Raw genomic sequence first — 21,267 nt, 5'->3', positions numbered from 1 at the left:
CTCCTCTTTCTCCAACTTTTCTTCTTTCTCCACGTCTACTGAGACCTAACTTCTCTTCTTATTTCCTTTATTTTATTATAATTATTATTATAATTATAACCTTCATTTGGGCTTACTAATTAACACCCCCATGATTACTATCACCAACGCAACGTCTAAGCCCACTTAAATAAAACACTCTCATAATCCATAATATTAATTCTATTATTATTTCTCTCCACCAAATTAACTAACTACCGACTATAAAATAAATCGTCCGAACCACCAACTCAACATATTCAATATCATTCTCTTACGGTTTAAATCAACTTAAATTAATAATAGTCCATTATAGTAATATTATCTCTAATATTATTCTCCGATTAAACCGACTAATTTCTCGATCATTAATTTATCCGCCCAACACAACGTATAATTCCAATTACGCCTCTTATAATAATGTCAATAATTCTAACTTTGACTAATTCCAACAAATAATTTCCTTATACAATTTAATTAAATAAATAATTAAATTCCGGGTGTTACACTAGTTGTTTCGTTGTTCCTGTTGCGTTGAATGATTAGTACGTTAGATTCGAACCTTGTTGAGTTCGATCGTTTCGAAGGAATAGTAGTTAGATTGTTGTCAAACACAACTTGGGGATCGGAGAGTTGGAAACAAGAACGAAGTTAAGGATGGTAGTATCGGATGAATTTTCGAGGACGAAAATCTTTTAAGTGGGGGAGAGTTGTAACACCCGGAAATTCATTTAATTATTTAAATGAATTATTAACAATTTATTTGTCAGAATTCAATAGAAGTTGGGAATTGTTGGATTAATAAGCTGATTTTAATTATTAAAAGGCATTATCGTATTTAACGGTTGGTTATAGTAATATGATATTAAGGAGATTATATTATTATTATGATGAATTAATTTTAGTTGGAGGACTATTGTTAGAAAATAATATTTTGGATGTTAGAATATTATTTACTTTGGTTGGTGTTAGTAGAATAAGGAGGTGTTTTTAGTTAGTCCATTTGACTATTGGATTATTTGATTTAATAGTTTAATAGAATAATTGGTTTATTTTATTAATATAATAATAAGTGAGGTTATATATAAATAGTAGTGGTAGTAGAAAAATTAGGTTAATACGTAGAAGAGAAAAAGTACACCGCCGGAACTAGAGTTAGGAGTTCAACCGGAAACTGTTAGAGACCATAAATTCAGGTAAGGGTGGGGTTCTTGCTCTATAAATAGGGACATGATGGATTGTATGTGGGTTTGAGAAATTTTATAGTCTCTATGTGTCGATTGAATTTTCTGTTATATGTGAGTGTTTTGTGTATATCTGTGTTGAAATTACCTGTGAAATTATGTTATTTGTGCAATTAATGTAATTGTGTCTCAGTTATGGGCGATGGTCTGAAATAAATCGATGGTGAAATTTAGAATTAAACTGGGGACCGGGTGGCCCTGCGGAGGTTGGTGTTGTTGTCGCCAGTGCCGACTGGCACATGAAGATGGGGAGAATGCGTTGCCGTTCGGAATGCTACACATATATATAAATATATATGCAAGTGCTATGTTTTAAGTAGTCTGGTACATTGATACATTGAAATTGAAACATAATTAAATAAATAAATAATTTAGTAAGAGCTATAATAGATTTTTGGTAGATGCATTCAAACTTGTTTCTTTTACTTCTCCCTGGCCCACGTGAGAAATCTAGGAGAATAACACATGAACATAGTTTTTAAGTAGTAACCTTGTTTTAGTATATACTAGATAAGTGGTAGCCATAGTATAATTGCATACTGAGATAGATGAAGGGTTAAGTGACCCACCTAATATTAATAATAAGTATATAAACTAGCAGTGGAAATTAGAGCAAGTTTTAACAGAATTAGTAAATCCAATTGATTCAAGAAATTGGTATGGGTGTAGTGGTCATAGCAGTGTCTAAATTGACCAAGTAGCAGAGTTAGGTTTGTTACAGTTTCAGGAAATATTACTGGGTAGGAATATTTTGGTAGTAGTGTTATACTAAGGTAACAGTGTAGTAGAATAATACTAAGTAATTGTATCACTATATAATTGACAGCAGGGGCAACTTTAAAAGTAACATGAAACAATTTTAGAACATGTCCATAACAAAAATAAATAACTTAATTAAAAACAGAACCGGAATTAATTAACCAAGTAGAATAATTTAGGCGAGACCGGGATTGATTCGGTATCCGTAAATTGACGACGTTTTCGGCGATGTTTTGACTTGTTGCATATTTTGAGATATTGTGAATTTTGCGATGTTGCAGGAAATTAAAGTGACGAGTAATTATCAATAATGATTGATATATTTTGGCGACGTAGGCAAATGCCTTATGCGACGTTGTTTTGTGATTGATTGTGGTTGTTGCATTTCATAGTGTCTCATAAATTGCATGTTGTAGCGACGGCCTGGATTGGCATAACAGCGACGAAGGCTTATGCCTGTTTTGATGCCTCTATTATCTGGCAATTGGCGATGGGGGCTGAATCCCTGGGTACCACATGCATGATGCATTAGTCGTGTCTCATCCATTTGCTTTATTGCGACGTTGTGCGTGATTATGTGATTTTGATTTTTGAATTGTTTGTGATTGAAATTGAGACGTGAGATATATATTATGACTTGAACCGTAATATGCTCTTTATCATGACTTTATTTATATTGTTTGATATCTCACCCTTTGCGTGTTTTCGCCGTTGCCTTTATACTGGTAACGTGCAGGTGATGATAGTGAGTGAAGGATTAGCTGTCGCGAGTTGAGTCGGTTGTCGCTCTGATACGTAGCACTCGGGGGGATAAAACGATTGTTTTTATTATTGTTTTAATTGCTGAATTTTATTTAGTTTTGATTTAAATCGTAACTTAAAGTTACCGTGCAAAGATGCTACAACTTGATTTAAATATTTATGAAGTTTGATGATTCCGCTGCGAAGTAATTTATTTGATGAGGTGTTTTTGAGGATTAAATTAATGTTATGATTTGTCCGCTTTTGTTTAAGTGCTATGTATCTATGTGGAGGCGTAATTGCCGTAAGTGAATTAAATGATGAATGTGACATCCTATTTCATCGTATGAAATATTTTTAAATACTCTGATTTTCCATATAAATTATCGGGTAGATTTGGGGTGTTACACGCGCAACTTTCAAAAAAACAGCATTATGAAGCATAAAACCTTGTTCAAGCAATAACACAAACACCTTATGATCTCATATATCAGTGTGCACGAATTTTCCATCAAGTCTCCACCAAATGTCACCAATATAGCATCAAAGATGCATCACACACAAACACAAAAGAATCACATTGTGAAAGATGAAAAAGAATGGAGAAATTTACCAATCTTGAATAAAACTTATATCCTCTTCAAGAACAATCAACACAAATCTTGATCTCTCAACAATTGAAGAAAAAAGTGAGATGGGTGATGGTTTAGCTCAAAGTTTGTGAGGTTCAAGATGTAACTCACTAACTTTATGAAAAAAGAAAGAGCTTTAGGTGAATTTCGTAGGGATGAGGGGAGGAATTGCAAGAGTTTATTTGGCTATTCAAGCTTGTAAGATGAGGAGGTAAAGGCCTCTATTTATATAATTGGAAAGAGAGGTGTGGGCAATTTGTTAATTGTTCATTTGGTAATTAGCTTGTGTTTAATTTGGTAAAGTGGGGTTAAAGTGAGGTTAATGAAAGAAATTAATTTGTGGTGAGGTGGAATATTGGTAAATGACAAAGAATAATCAAGAAAATATGTTTGGTGCAAAAATGATGTCATGCTTCCCTCCTTTTTTCAAATATCGTCCATGGAAATTGATTTCCCATATGGGTAAATCGATTTCCTCAGCAAAATTTTCAAAAATTCTTTTTCTTGCATTGCTTAGTTTCTTGCTCGATCTCTTACCTGTAAAACACAAATAAAAGAAACAAAATACATATATTTGGATTTTGGTTAGTATAAAACAAATTAGACAAATATAAATGCTTGGTGGTTCCCCTCAGAGACAAAGTGAGTATAAAAGAAAAAAATGATACCTCAAGATTGTGATCTTGATTGATGATTGAAATGCAAATGGTGTATGATTTTAGGGTCAGAAATTGGGGTATGACACATGCCCCTATTTATGTTTCTTCTATCCGGAGATGTGAGGGTCAAAATCCTCAGCTCGACGTAATTGAAGAGGCTTAAATATAAACCACACAATTTTTGAACCTAAGGTATGATGTGATGCTAATGGATGCATCAAGTATGATTATGGAATAGAGAGAAATATAACACCACTGGGGAGATGAGAAAGGACTCCAATGGGGAAAAGGTATGTGTCATCCAGGAATAAAACTTAGACTTCATATGAGAAGAGACAGTCAAAAGAAGCTTTCAAGAGTAAAACATGAAGGGAATTCTGGATAGAAAAATCAACAGAGATGCTCAAAAAGAAATATCTCTGGAACCCAAATCATTCAAGAGTAAAACATGAACGATTCCAGAAAGGACGATAAATCAACAGAGACACCCACAAGAAGAGATGGATGAAACTGGAACCCACGTCAAAGACATTCAAGAGTAAAACATGAATGAATTTGGAAAGAAAGATAAAATTACAGAATCAATTAGGAGTACAACATGATTGAACAACATCATAGGCAATCAAGAATAAAACATGATTGAATAACATCAGGGACAATCAAGACTAAAACATGATTGAACAGCATAAGGGACAATCAAGACTAAAACATGATTGAACAACATCAGGGACAATCAAGACTAAAACATGATTGAATAACATCAAGGACAATCAAGACTAAAACATGATTGAACAGCATCAGGGACAATCAAGACTAAAACATGATTGAACAGCATCATAGACAATCAAGAATAAAACATGATTGAATAACATCGAGGACAATCAAGATTAAAACATGTTTGAACATGAGTGGGCTCAGAGACATTCAAGAATGACATTGAATGAGGTGAAAATCACTTTAACAGGGATTATAATATCCAATTATTGGCTTTGGATGGAAGGGCAAAAGTTCTGGAAAAACATCAGAACAAGCAAGACATATCCGGGAGAACATCGGATACATAGAGACAAACTGGATCAAAAGGATAAATATGCTTTGGTAGGTGCCATGTAAGTTGGACTTTGATCTCAAGGTAAGATGTTGATAGCAATAGGACCTCGGAATCATGCAAATGGGCATGAATTTTGTTTCAATGCATGATGTTAAATTTTCCTATGCATGATATATGATTAATACAATGCAAATATAGGTGACAACTGATGGAGACTCTTTTGTGAGGCAAGATTGGAACTCTGATTCCTCAACACAGGAACTCTGCCAAATCTACTTGGGAAGAAGATGCTTAAACAAACTTCTATCATATTGATAAACGTATCGAACTGATGATCCTTTGAGAAGGACTGATGAACCGACCATATCGCTTGCACCAGATCCCAGTTCAGTCCAGACCGATCCTCACAACACACCGTCGCCTTCATCCTCTTAGCTTCCCCTTCCTCCCCGCCGTAATAACCCACCTTCGCCTCGTCAGATTCCCCCGGAAACGGCCACAACTCAGCTTCCTCAACAGAAACAACCGAACCCGGTTCTCCACTACACGAAGACGACGGTTCATCATTCCAACGGTTCGCCACGTCATCAGCTTCCTTCCGTAACCGTTTCACATGTTGCACCACTTCCGCTAGCAACGACACCTTATCTGACTGTACACACACGAAAAAAAAGTCTCGAATTTACCAAGTTGCTCTCGATAGATAAAATATGCTTGTGAAGAGTTTTTTTTTTGTATTAATAAATTCTTTTTATTATTATTTATTATGGACATAATATGAAGATAGATGAAATATTTCATTGAAATAACCTTTGCTGTGTTAGGGAGGAGAGAACGAAGAGTAGAGAAATGGTTGTTGATTCATTGTCTGCGTCTTCTTTCAGCTTCTCTGTGACTCTTGGCTCTTGCATGCTTCTGATGATTTTCTCTCCGACTTTGGTTTCTCGATGGAGTCTTTATCTATCCAGCTCTCGAACCCATAGAATCTCCGCATCTTTATTCCTCTTGGTTCTTGAAATATTCTTGAAAAGTGAAGGATGTTTTTAAATTTTAAAAAATGAGAGCAAATATTTTAGTGTAGGTTGTTGTTGAAGTACGGTGGGATCAATGATGAATGATTCTAGTACTATGGTTTAGTTTTAGTGATGAAAAAAAGAATAAAATAAGATGAAGGAAATGAAGAAGAGAAAGAGATGTACGTACTTGGTGGAAGAAGGCAGAGTAGCGGAAGTAGGGAGGTTAAATGCTTATGAGAGACTATGTAGCTAGGGAATATGTTATCCTTGTAGTACATATGTGTCTACCAAGAGGGACAAAAGAGACAGTTACTTATGCATACTTTATTTTTTGCAGACAAATAACATACAATGTTTTATCTATGTTAATGTTTAGTTTTTGGGATCAAGATGTGGAGCTTTAGTTTAAAATTTGTTAACCTTTTGGAAATAATTTGACTGTAGGATGGATAGATGGTGTTTTTTTGCATGATTGAATGTATTTCAGTGTTATGAATTGATGATGTGTTGGTTGTGTGTTGTTGAATTGTCTGAATATAATACAATTGGGTGAATAATATAACTATGATGTGTTATTATTTATGATGCAATAATATTTGTTAATTGCGATGAGACTCACCCTTACATGTTTTTATTTTCAGATTGAGGATAACGGCTTTTCGACTTGGTGAGGATTAGCTCATGAGTCAGTGCGTTTAGTTTAGTGTCAGGTGTCATGCTCTGATATTGTAACACTGGGGAACGCGATGTTTTAAGGTTATGTTTATGACTCTATTTGTTTTATTTTGAGTTTTGTGGGATATAGTTTTCAAAGATGTTGAACTAATCCGTATGACTGATTTTTCTGTTGTGTTAACATGAGTATTATGAATTATGTTGAATCTCCTAAGTAAATGCATGACAATGACATATGATGTTTGTTTTCAAATTTTGAATTGTGGCACCCTTGTTCCATGTTACTCTGATATATTTATTTAATTGCCGCGGGGTTTAGATATGTGTTATACAAATCACCTGAGCAGGGTGGACTAGAGGTAGCCTTATTCAGAAGCTGAACCAGGATAAAAATGAACATGTCTTTTACTTTTTGCACAATTCATTTAACTTAAAATAGTCACGCAGAATATCTTCAGAACTGTACTGAGACAAGTCAGAAGTTCCGATGATATAAAGAAGTTAAAATGAATATCTCATTGGTTATGCAACTCCATTCCAAGCATGCTTCCGCAACATTAAAGCATATCCAGAAGATGAGATACTAAGAGAAATAAAAGAATTTGAAGAAAGGGAATTTTAATTTGATAAAGAACACAATTCAATCCCCCATTTCTTGTGTTTTTCTCCACCTTCAGGTTTCCGCTGTGTTTGTTTTGAAACTTTGGAGGCATTATATGTTTGGAGCGAGTTTTGATGTGTATAGTGACCACAAGAGTTTGAAGTATTTGTTTGATCACAAAGATTTGAATATGAGGCAAAGAAGATGGTTGGATTTCTTGAAGGACTTTGATTTTAGTTTGAATTACCATCCTGGAAAAGCGAATGTTGTAGCCGGTGCATTGAGTAGGAAATCATGGCATATGTCTATGTTGATGATTCAAGAATTGGAATTGTTGGAACAATTTCGCGATTTGAGTTTAGTGTGTGAAGCGACGTCTTCGCGTGTTAAGCTTGGTATGTTAAAGCTTGCTTGTGGTATTCTTGATGTGATTCGAGAAGGTCAGAAATTAGATTTGAAATTGGTTGATAAGATGACATTGATTAATCAAGGAAAAGGTAGTGATTTTCAGATTCATGAGAACGATGTCATGAGATGTCGTGATCGCGTTTGTATTCCTGGTATTGCGGATTTGAGAAGAAGGATTCTTGAATAAGGGCATTGAAGTGGTTTGAGTATTCATCTTTGGTGGCAAGGTATGAAGAAAGATATTGTGGAGTTTGTGTATTCATGTTTGACTCGTCAGAAGTCAAAGATTGAACATCAAAAGCCATCTGGTTTGATGCAACCGTTGTCTATTCCCGAGTGGAAGTGGGATATCATTTCCATGGATTTTGTTTCGGGTTTGCCGAGAACTTCGAGTAATTGTGAAGCAATTTGGGTTATTATGGATAGATTGACAAAATCTGCTCATTTTATTCCGATGAGGATGGATTGTTCGATGGAGAGACTTGCAAAGTTGTATATTGAGAAGATTGTGAGTTTGCTTGGTATTCCATCGAGTATTGTTTCGGATAGAGATCCGAGGTTTTCTTCTAGATTTTGAGAAGGTTTGCAGAGGGATTTGTGATTAGAAGAGAAAGTACTTGGGGTTGAATGAAGGATTTGTACCCGGGGTTGGTTGCTTGAGATAAATTTTCGAGGACGAAAATCTTTAAGTGGGGGAGAGTTGTAACAACCCGATTTTATTTCCTGTATTTAATTATTAGATGTTTTATTTATTTAATTATTATTTATGTGGTAATTAATTATTTATTGTGATATTTATTTAATTAGAGTTTTGTGCTAATTAGATTAATTGGACTATAAGTAATATTATGAAGTAATGTGTTAATGCGCCTAATTAGATAGAATATAGAATTGAATGGGTTAAGCCCAATATATCAAATAGAGTTAGTAAGGGTTTATGAGGGAAAATCTAATTAGAAGAGATATAAAAAAAAGAGAGGCAAGAAGAGAAAGAGAAGAGGGGAGTAGATTCTTAAAGAGGAAGGACTAGAGATTCAAGGTAAGGGTGTGAATCTAAGTCATTATGAGTAGATATAATTGGGTAATATTGGTTGGGTTAGTAAATGCATGATTTAGGATTTGGGGATTTTTCTATTTCATGAGTTGTGTTGTGAAATTGATATGTTAATCCATAAATGATGTGAAACCTAACTTGTATTTATGATTCTATGCATGATTCTATGAATGGGTATGAAAATAACATGTGATTTGGTGGCTATGTGTTGATTTTGTGAAATCCTAACTTTGGAGATTTTGATAGAATCCACATAATTGCCTTATGAGATATGTTTGATGTTTACCATTGATTATATGTGAAGTGATATAAGCATGTTAGGAATGTGTTTGAATATTGAATTTCGCAATGTTTTGATGTTGCAAACGTTTTAATATGTTTTGGTTTTAGTTGGGAAGATGAAATGCTGTCAAAAAGAGGATTTTTTGGTTCTGGTATAGCAGGAACCAAGTTCCCAATTGGGGGAACCAGTTTACCAGACTCTCGGGAACATAAAAATTGATTTTTTAGACAGGTTACCCAGGTTCCTAGATTGGGGAACCGGTTCCCTCTGAGTGAAAATAAATTTTTCTTGAAACTTCAAAATGTCATAACTTTTTAACCGTAAGTCCAAATTGAGTGTCGTTTGAAGAGTTGGAAAGCTAACACAATGAAATATATATTATGATAGAATAAAATGAGTTATTTTATGTATAATTCTAGTTTCCATGTATTTATGAAATTTAGACATTTTGTTGATGTGTCCCGTTTTGATGATGAGCTTGATGTGAATGATGTTCTTGGTGATGAATGTGAATTATATGCGGGTAATTCATGGAATTTTGTATTCCTTATAATCTATAATGATTATGATCAATTTAGAATTGTTAGAACTATGTATTGGATATCTTAAATACACACTTGATTAAATATGAAATTTATGTATATGTGAGACATGCATGTAGTGACTAAGCATGGAATTTGAATGAGATGGATGTATTCGTTTGTTATGAGTCATTGTGATTTTTTGGTGTGGCTAAAATTGTGTATGTGTTATGATGTGAATTGATGAATAATGATACAATGCATGTTATGCTAGACTTGAATACATGTGATTAAATTGTTTTGTGCTAATTGATGTGTTGTTTGAGATTGAAGTCATGTTGTGTAATGTTTTCCAATGTTTGGTAAGATGCGATTATGTAGTTTAAGAGGTTGAGAATTTTATTATTTGCATAATTTTTGTTGTTGCACACTTACAATAGCATGAGTATTTGAAAGAGGCAGTAATGGGTAATCTCATGGAGATTATTTGCTTGTCCCAAACCTAACGAGTATGGGGTTTGAAAGCTTAACGAGTATGGGGCTTTGAGGTGGTTATCTAGTCTGAGAGATGGACAATCGGCTTGCGGGAACTGATAACAGAGGGATCCACATGCATATCGCATAGAGTCACACTTGAGTCGCACGTGTCGGTGTGAAATGTTGTTGTTGGTGTGATTAATGTGATATGAATTGTGTGGAATGATTTTGGTGGATATGTATATATGTGGATTTGGTGAATCATTTAACATGAATTGATGAATGTGTTGCGGATGTGATATATGTGATTGAAACATATGTAATGTAGATGTGATTATATATGTACTAATGATATATGTATATATGTGGATACGTGAATCATGTTTGGTTGATGATGATGCATGTGATAAGAGATATGATTACTTGTATACTTATGATATAAATGACATGATTCCAATGATATAAATATATTCTATGATGTTTTGTGAATTGGGATAGATATGGATATGTGCATTCGGTGATATATGTTCATACTTGCGATGTGTCCGTAAATTGTGCAAATGTCTATATATTTGGAAAACGTGTATACGTGATTATATGAAGATAACTTGTATATTTGAAATATGATTATGTTTGTATGCAATTGTTACTTCGTGAATGTTGTTGGAAAAGATATGTACTTAGAATCTATATGTTGGTGAAATATGATTATGAACAATGTTTAGTAATCATGTTTGATTACTTTGAATTGAATGAGCTTTGTCGTATGATATGAACATGTGAGTCTTAATTAATTGCATATGATATGTGTTTATGGAAAGTATGATGAATTCTTGGAATGTAATTGTTGTTGTTTTACATTTCCCATATTATGTTTATTTATAATGATTTGAATTCTCACCCTTCTGTTTAAATGATGTTCAATGCGACATCGCGCAGGTTTCGAGGATAGTGGTGCTTCTGTTTGGTTTGTATTTTATTTTAATTATCTTACTTTATTTTTGTATTATGCTGGTATTATCATCTTTTCAGGTACCTTGGATTTAATCAGATTAATTCACAAAAGAAAGAAAAGAGAAGAGTTAAAGAGAAGAATTGAAGAAAAAAAATAGAGAATGGAAAGAAATAAGAAGGAAAGAAATAGAGAAGAAGAAACGAAGGTGGAAAGAAAAGGAAATATATGAGAACCGCATATCCAAAGTTGGAGACCCCTGTCTCCAATCACTATTATAATAATAATAATAATAATAATAATAATAATAATAATTATTATTATTATTATTATTATTATTATTATTATTATTATAAAAATAATAGTAATAATAATAATAATAAAAATAATCGCCTGCCCCAAGCCTTGAGACTCCCGTCTCAATTTCTCACCAAGCCCAAATTTGGTGACCCACGTCACCACTTGAGACGCCCGTCTCCTTCTAGTTGAGACGTCTGTCTTCGTCTCAAGACTCCCTCACTTCACGTCTCCTATATTTTTGCCACACGTTGCAACCAGCCAGCCAAGTCAAATGAATTTAACTTCCTATATTTTAGGAGAAAAAAAGGGGAACGAGCTAGAGGGAGGAAAAAGGAAATTACCACAAAGACACTATATAAAGAATTGAATACTCATGTAAAAGGGGTTGGACCATTTTTAGTCCCACCCACAGTTTCTCTCGTCTAGTTTTCCTATTTTCGATTCCAGCAATATTTTCCAGCACTCAATTACAAGTTATTATTTCCTTCTTCTTTTCATAGTTCTAGGCATATATTTTATTTTCTCACAATAGTTTCTACACCGGAAACTATTGTGTAATTTTTACTGAATCTAACCTTACGTTAGATCAAAGTATTTTAATTCCTTGTTTTTATTATTTGATCGAAGAATTTTAAGAACAGATCCAACCGGCTTATGGTGGGGTGTTCTCTATTTCAAGTTCAAGAATTAATTCAACTTATATTTTCAGGTTTTTATTTCTATCATTTATTTAATTTATAGTTTTATATTTCTTGCTTATAAATTAATTAATATGCCTAAATATATGAATTATTATTGTTTATGCATGTTTAATTTAATAAGTATGTCTGGCTAAATTACCTAGATATCGGTGTGTAAATTAATCTAACCAAAAGGATCCGAAATAAATTGGCCGAAATAATATTTTATTGAAAATCACCTTTTTCTGGTTTTAGTGTCTAATTGAATTTATTTAAAGTTTATAAAATCAACAGAGCGAAAGTTTGAGATTTTAAAACTAAACTAAGGTTAGAAATCAACAGAGTGAGAGTTTGATATATTTAACCGGATAGTAGACACTGGACATTAGGTTTAAGGACAGCGAGAGCGTATTAAAACTAATTAGATATTTATTTATTTTCAAAAATTGTTTTTAAACTTGGCGGGACAGCGAGAGCGTACGTTATGGAATATTAGCATAATCTAAGTCAATAGAGCGAGAGTTTGAGACAAGGGTTTTTAAGTAAATACTATTTACATGAAAAAGGAATTTTATTAATTTTATTGTTTTTAAAAAGCGTTTCTAAATCTGATGGGACAGCGAGAGTGTACATTATGAGTTAGGATCGTAGTTTAAGTCAATAGAGCGAGAGTTTGAGAGGAGGACTTTTAAACGGACATATTTAATAAAGATTTTTTATTTGATAAAGAACTTGGCCAATGGAACTTTGGATCACCTAAGTTAGACGAAATACATATCGATATCCGCACATCAAAATATTATCTAGATTTAAGATTTTAGTATCCCCTTACAAAGCAATTGAAATATCACCAGTCTTAGCTTTACATAGTAACTCTAGATAACGGTAGATCGATTCGTAGTCCCTGTGGATTCGATATCTTTTAAAAGTACACAACACGACTGTGCACTTGCAGCCTTCCGACTAATAGACACATAAAGTCATTATCAAGTTTTTGGCGCCATTGTCGGGGACTATTTGTTAGAACAAGAATTGTTCTGATAAATATTCTTAGTTTTGATGATAACAATATATATGAATTTTGTATGAGATAATGTGGTACTCTAATCCTATGCAATTTCCATTTCAGGAATCATATAAAGAGTATGCACAAAATCAGCGCAAGAAGCACTGACTCAGAAGGTTCAACATGCAACATCAGAACATGCTCTGGGAAGACATCAGAAGATGGTCAAGCAGAATCAGAACATGGTCTATTGAAGCATCAGAAGAACTTGAGATTAGAAGCAGAAGCACTGAAGTTCTCATGGTTTCACGCTAGAAGCACTTCAAGGTCAGAAGACAAGAAGATGCTCTGCACCAAGCTGTTTGACTCTCATGAAATTCAAACGTTGTCTATACAAACATCAGATCAGAAGCAAGTACAGGATAGCAGGCTACGCTGACTAACAAAAGGAACGTTAGAAGCTATTAACGAGAAAGTCAGTAAAAGCAGCAAAAGCAAGGCTCGAGGTAGTTGACAAAAGAGTGAAACATTAAATGCAATGCTGTACGGATCACGCAACGCATTAAATGCTCCCAACAGTCATCATCTCAAACGCCTATAAATAGAAGTTCTGATGAGAAGCTGAAAAACAACACTTTGCGCAAACATACAGAAACGCTGTTGTAATATCTTAGTGAGATTTAAAGCTTGGAACTTAAGAGAAATATCACAGTTGTGATTATAGCTTTATAAGAAGCATTGTATAACTCTTGTAACAATTTGTTTACATTCATTTGTAAAGAACTAGAGGAGATCAAGTTGTGATCGGATTCTCTAGAAAGTCTTAGAGGGTATCTAAGCATTGTATTCCTTGAGTGATCAGGTTGTGATCAGAATACTCTAAAAGACTTAGAGGGTATCTGTAACAACCCTTTTCTAACCCCAAATATAACATACAATCACACAGAGTAATCATGCATAAGGAAAAGGGAGTCACATGTTATTTTCATCACAATAAAAACCTAAAGCAAAACATCCAACATTCTTAATATGCAAAGATCATATTTGTAACACAAGGTAAATCTCATGCTTTCATACATTATGCATAAACGCTTGCGGAAAACAATAGAATTGCTATTAAAATTTCAATGAATATATCCCATACTATATTCATCTACCAATATCGAATTAACATTTAAATCCACAATCTTGGCCACATAGCCTCAAACAACATATCCGGAATCTCAAACAAATACATCCGAATATCCAACAAAACATAGGAAATAGCAATATCCAAACATAAGCATAAGTCTAAATAAAATCCCCCCAAGTGTTACATGATCAGAGCATATGACTCGCTACCTAATCCAATAACAAACTCAGGCGCTCCTCGGCTAAATCCTCGGACAAGCTACTACTCGTCGGAACCTGCACGTTATGAACGAAGGATAACATTCAAACAGAAGGGTGAGAATTCAAATTCTAAATAGAAAATATAATAATGGGAAATGCAACATAAGTAAGCATACATTTCGAGAATTCATCACTCTTCACAAAACATGTATTTATCTCCAATATAAAGTTAACATGTTCAACTCAATTAATCATCACAATTAGTTCACAACCTCATATATTGCCAATTTACATATATACACATATATCACTCATACATATATATTTCACATTTCACATCAAATATGTATTAATCACATATATCTCATTCTCATCACATTCTCTAATTCATATAAAATGATTCATCATTCCACATACATGCATATCAATCAAATTTGCATCCACACATTCATACCACATAATTACACATAACAACATTTCACACCGACACATGCGACTCAAGTGTGACTCTATGCGATATGCATGTGGATCCCTCCGTTATCATTTCCGGTCATGCCGATTGTCATTCTCTCTAGACTAGATAACCACCTCAAAGCCCCATACTCGTTAAGCTTTCAAACCCCGTACTCGTTAGGTTTGGGACAAGTAAATAACCTTCGCGAGATTACCCAACATTGCCACTTTCAAAGACTCATGCTTGTGTACGTGTGCAACAAAACAAGACTCATGCATTTAAGACGATCTCTCTATCTCTTAAACTACACAATCACATCTTTCCAACCTTGCACAACATTACACAACATGCAATTCAATCCAATCTCAACACAATTATCATTTAGCATTCCATTACATAATACATTCAATTACACCTCACACATGTTATTTAATCAATTAATAACACATATCGAACATATAGAAGTAATAGGTATGCAAGCCAAGTCTTAAACAAACAAGAAAATATTTTTGAATATAGTTCGCGCCGCCAACCCTTGGTCGCGCCGCGAAGTAACAGACAGAACAAGGTATCTCAAAAATGCATTCAGTTCGCGCCGCATCCACATGTGCGCTCCGCGAAGTACAAGGTTGAACCAAATCATTTCAGAATTCATTCAGTTCGCGCCGCCACCTCTCGTACGCGTCGCGAACACAGCAAAAAATGAATTTTCTGTGTAAACTCAACACAGTTCCCTCTTTTTCATTTCATTACTCAATTCACAGTTCAGTTCATTATTTGCACACGAATTTCACATACATAATATACACATAACCCATATGTATCCTTAGATTCATCAAAGTTTCATTAATCATGCAAATCCATGAATTTCACCCAAATCCCAAAGTTAGGTTTTTACATTCTTTTCATCCAACATGTTATAGATCAAAACCCACCCATAGAATCAAGTAAAGAATCATGAATTACATGTTATTTCTACCCATTCCAAGCATAAACAACATCAAACAACACAAATCTCATGGATTATGAAAATACCGAAAGTGAAATCCTATGTTTTAACACATACAACATTACCCAATCATAGATTCTACAAGAATTTGTATTCAAACCCTTACCTCTTGAATTTCTCCTTCTAACTTCAAGAATCTACAATCCTCTCCTCTTCTCTCTTCTACTCTTTTGCCTCTTTTCTCTTCTCTACTTTTCTTTCTATCTTTCTATCTAATTTAGGTTAACTCATAAAATTCTCTCCTAACTCTCATTATCTCATTGGGCTTAACCCACCTAATACTCTTTCTCACTCAACTAAGCCCATTTAACTAATTTCAAATAAAATTCTACCATTTATTAATTAGCTAAATAACATATTGTCACCCAATTAAATAATTATCGCGCAAGAAATAATAAAATAAAACATATAAACAATTATCAATTATCAAATAATCCTAATTAATTAAATCTAATAAAAATAGGATGTTACAGTATCTAAGTGGAAAACCATTGTAATCAAGATTGATTAGTGGATTAAATCCTCAGGTGAGGTAAATCACTCCAAGGGGGTGGACTGGAGTAGTTTAGTTAACAACGAACCAGGATAAAAATCATTGTGCAAATTGTTTTTATCTTAAGAGTTTTAAAACTATACTTATTCAAACCCCCCCTTTCTAAGTGTTTTTCTATCCTTCAATTGGCATCAGAGCGCCGGTTCTAAGGTGCAAGCACTTAACCGTGTTTAGAAAAGATTCAGGAAGAGAAAAACGCTAAGTCAAGATTGTTGAAACTCCACCACCATCTACATCTCGCTTTGTTGAGCAATACAATGGAAATGGTAACAATGGCTACACTAGACCACCAGTATTCGATGGTAAAAACTTTGAATATTGGAAAGATAAACTCGAAAGTTACTTTCTTGGTTTAGATGGTGACTTATGGGATCTTCTGGTGGATGGTTACAAACATCCAGTGAAAGCTAGTGGTGTAAAGCTCTCAAGACAAGAGATGAGTGATGATCAAAAGAAGCAATTCAAAAATCATCACAAGTGTAGGACTGTTTTGCTTAATGCTATCTCTCATGCTGAATATGAGAAGATATCTAACAGGGAAACTGACTATGATATATATGAATCATTGAAAATGACTCATGAAGGAAATGCCCAAGTCAAGGATGTCGCTACCGCAAAAAATGGAATCAGAGTCGCCACTAATATATTTATCCCATAAAGGAAAGGAATATCAGAAAACCTAACTCAGAATAAGAACAAGGTCTTTTGAACAGAGAATAGGGTACGGGAGTCGGTTACGCAAGGGGAAGGTGCTAGCACCCCTCACGCCCATCGTACTCGATGGTATCCACCTATGTTTGTTTCTATCTAAAGGGTGTCTAATGTCTAAACCTAAATGTGAATGAATGCAAAAGAAACACGGGGAAAATAAGGAATTAATTACAAGTGTGCTCGCTTAGGCCCCGCGACCCAATGCCTACGTATCCCTTACAAGGAATCAGAGCTACCGTAGTTTGGCTCAAGGTTTTCTATGTTTTTATTGTTTGTTGGTATTTTTTAGTGAACAGTTACATCATGCTCCGCTGCTCGACCTTTGGAGACTCACGCTGGGATTGGAGTGGAAGTAACATGCTCTTAAAAGCTAAACAAAAGTATTACGAGCGTCTCGAGTGAACCTTAAACAAGGAAGACTCAATCAACTTTGGGTTTGTGTTTTTTAGGTTTAGGAATCTCCACTCAAGAGATCCCCTTAACCAAGACAGACGAGAGTTTCCATTCCTTTTATTATTTTCACTATTTATTAATGTTTTATTGTGTTTTATTGATTTTTTTAAAGGGGTTTTATTTGGATATTTATTAAGTGTTTTAGTGTTGAATAAGAAAAAAAGAAATGAGAAAGGGGAACTAACCTATTTTCTAATCTAATTGTCATTTACAATACTAATCCTAATTCAAAACTAAACTAGCATCTAAGGGGAATTAACTAAGAAGAAAGTCGTTTAAGTTGACTCAAGTCAACTTTAACAACTAAGGGTATTTTAGACATTTCACAAGGTATTGAAAATATTCACAAAAAAGAAAGAATTAAAATCTAAACTAAAAATGAAAATATTCACAAGCAAATCATATTTTTTATTCATTTCAAAGCTATTTCTAAAAATTAACTAAAAAACTATTTATTCATGTATGAACCAATTAAAACTCAAAGAAAACCCCAATTAAAATTCTAATTAAACAATTATTTCTAAAATTCTAATTAGTCAAAAAAACTATCTTTATTTGTTTTTATTTAAGAAAAAGTGAATTAATATGCAAGAAAGAAAGAAAACTATTTTTGTCATTTTTATCGTCGACAAGGGGGTGTACCAGCAGTAACCAAATGAACTAAACTATGTGCTTAACACGCAATGGGCCTAATTCCAGGGGTGTGGAAATCAGCAACATCAGGCCCAAATGACAAACAGTCCACAGGCACAACAGGGGTGTGCGTCCAGAAAACTCCCTCAGGCCTAAACATCCACCAAATTCGTGGCCCAATAACCTTTTATTCCATTTTTGCATCACTTTTATTTCACCTTTGTTTACCAGCATGTGACAAAGTTTATTTTTTAAGCAATGGTTTATTAATTAAATGGAATGTAACCTCATATCAATTGGTACATTAGAACTTAAGTGGGATAGGACAAAATAAGCACCTGAGCTAATCATGTGTTGCCACCACATCACCCTAATCATATGAATAAAAACAAAACGCAGGGGAATGGAAGCCCGAGCAGATACTGACGCACCACGCATGCAAAACGGAAATAAATCAATGAAATAATCTCAGACGCCGGAACCACTGTTCCGGTCGTCTTCTCCGGTGGGTACCACCGTCAACCACCACCGGCGTCAACAACACGCGCCCAGAAATCACAGAAAACACCCCTACTCCCCTCGGATTTTCACGTAGATCACAGATCCACCATTAGTTTTCAGTGAATCTTCTTCTATAGCTCAAACCGAACACATTCAAAAAACCCTAACTTCTACCAAACTCATCAAAACCAACAACATACATATCGATCCACTCATTGTCATGCACATACTTCGAATATATGAATTAAACGTTCGAACAAGCATCATTTTCGCACAAACAGAAGTCAAACATCAAGAATCCATAATTGAATATAGCGGTGCAAGAATCTATGGCATGCGATCTATTATGCTAAGAGGATCTAGAAGCTTACCTATTTGGATCTTGAATCGAAGAAGGATGAAAGAAAACTCTGCAAGCTTCTGAGCTCCTCGATGATGGTGATAATAGCTCCTCAAAGTATGACTTCGATCTGAGACATAAACTCAGATTTGCAAGATTCTTGAAGCTCTCAGTAAGATGACGAAGATCTACTAGCTTTTGCCATTGCAGATGATTCTGATTTGGAGATGAAGGTGATGATTGTTGCCATGGTATTCACGTGCTGCCAGAGATGATGAATGCGCATGAAAATGGTGATGATTTGTGGAGGTTGGAGGTGGTAGAAGGTGGAGAGAGAAAATAGAAGTGATGAAAGTTTGTTGTGTGATGAAGGTTCGGTTATGGAGTTTGAAGTTGGAATGTGAAGATTGATGGTGGAAGAGTTTGTTACAAAACGTAACAAACTTTTGGAGATGAATGAAGAGAGAGAGAGAGAGAGAGAGAGAGAGAGAGAGAGAGAGAGAGAGAGAGAGAGAGAGAGAGAATGGAAGAGAGGAAGAGAGAGTGAAGGGGATGAGGGTGAAGTTTTTGGAAAAGCTAAAAGAATGAATTTGTGTCTTGGATTTGTGAAGGGTTTTGAGTTATATAGGAAGGTTGTATGGCTCATGGAGTGTATGGTGAGGTGTGTTGTATTGTGTAATTTCCCTCAAACTTAGCACATGCTGGTGTATTTGTAGTAAACTGTTCTCATGCCTTTTTGTGTATTCAGTATCTTGCATGGCAACTTATAGTGCTGCTAATGAAGCTCTACGCGCGTGCTGAACTGCATGGAATCCCCAGCCCATGTTTTATTCCAATCCCAGCATTCGTAATGCCAACTTCATGCCCATGTAACTCGAATTCTACTTATCCTCTCGAAGCAATCCCATGCTCAAATGAAAGAAAACATGGGGCTGATCATAGATGATGTTGGTATGATTGAGAAACGTTGCCTGGAACTCATTCAAGGTGGCTTGGAACATGGATGTACACCCCCTGCATTGCTGTCTACGCAAAAGATTGAACCCTTGCCATGCTACATATAGCTTACCCCTAGCTCACTTTGCATATCCATATCTTACACCGTAAGTCCTTAATTGCAGAAAATTTTGGCTCAAACTAAAGAGGACATGGGGAAGAGTAGGTTGACACTGAAATGGACTTCACATAATGTTTGTACTCCTCCAAAATTGGTTTCCAAAATGGCGCGCTACGTGTTTTTTGAATTGCTTGCGCGTGCTTTAGCCAAGAAGCCAACCAATTGCAGTTTCAAGAGCATGACTTTTGAGTCTTGTAATTTGCTCATTACATAACCAAAGTTCATGGCTTCTATCTCATCAGATAGAGATTATGGGGTACAAGAGCTTGATGTTTGATTTGTATTGAAAATGCACCTGTAGCTCTTAAAAATTGAACTTGAAAGTGGTCCACCACATGTTTGAGCAAATGCTTGCGCTAGCGAGAAAACTTGTTTGGGAGCTTGACTTGATTCAGTGAGAATCTTCATACTTTGCATCTCTATAACTCTTAATCTATGGCTCCAATGAAAAAACACTCAACTACAAATTTGTTCATCTCCATGAGATGGACAACGTTGATGTTGAACTCTCTATGAAATAATGGCCTTTGACACGTGTAATTATGGTTTGAAGTTGACTGTTCATCCATTCCAAAAAAAAACCAAAAATTTCTTTAAGTGTAGAGATTTCCTCTTTTGGATATTCCCATTTCAACTACTTTCTATTTTGGGCAGGTTTTAGTTATTTCTTGATTTTTCTCATTTCTTTGACTTTCTTTGACCGATTTTCCACCAGAAGTCAACATTTGCATATTGACCCTGATTTTGACCAAAAAGTCAACGATTTGACTTTTTCAATTTCAGATGAATTTCCCGATTAATCTGTTTCCGATCTAATTCTCAATCAATCTTCAACCAAAGAAGCTTCAATGAATATTTCTTCAAGCCAACCACCTTTCATACTCAAAGTCACCTCCTAATTAACTTTTGACCAAAAAGTCAACAGGGTTGACTTTGGTCAAAAGCCCTAATTTGAAAATCCTGATGAACCTGAGATTTGTATCTTTTAACCAGAGCTTTGACTCGGAGAGAATGAAACCCTGATTTTAGGAGTATGTCAATGGAAATGAGGCCATATAATTAGACTTCAAACCTTCTCTTTTGAGAT

The 21,267-nt window shown here is 34.7% G+C and overlaps 1 pseudogene; it reads right to left on the bottom strand.

Moving 5' to 3' along the window:
• Nucleotides 1-3,907: 3,907 nt before the first annotated feature.
• LOC131662592 (transcription factor bHLH30-like) lies at nucleotides 3,908-20,156 on the bottom strand (annotated as a pseudogene).
• Nucleotides 20,157-21,267: the final 1,111 nt, after the last annotated feature.

Source organism: Vicia villosa, linkage group LG1, assembly GCF_029867415.1.
Source record: "Vicia villosa cultivar HV-30 ecotype Madison, WI linkage group LG1, Vvil1.0, whole genome shotgun sequence".
Classification (NCBI taxonomy): domain Eukaryota; kingdom Viridiplantae; phylum Streptophyta; class Magnoliopsida; order Fabales; family Fabaceae; genus Vicia; species Vicia villosa.
This window is presented reverse-complemented; position numbering and strand designations above follow the sequence as displayed.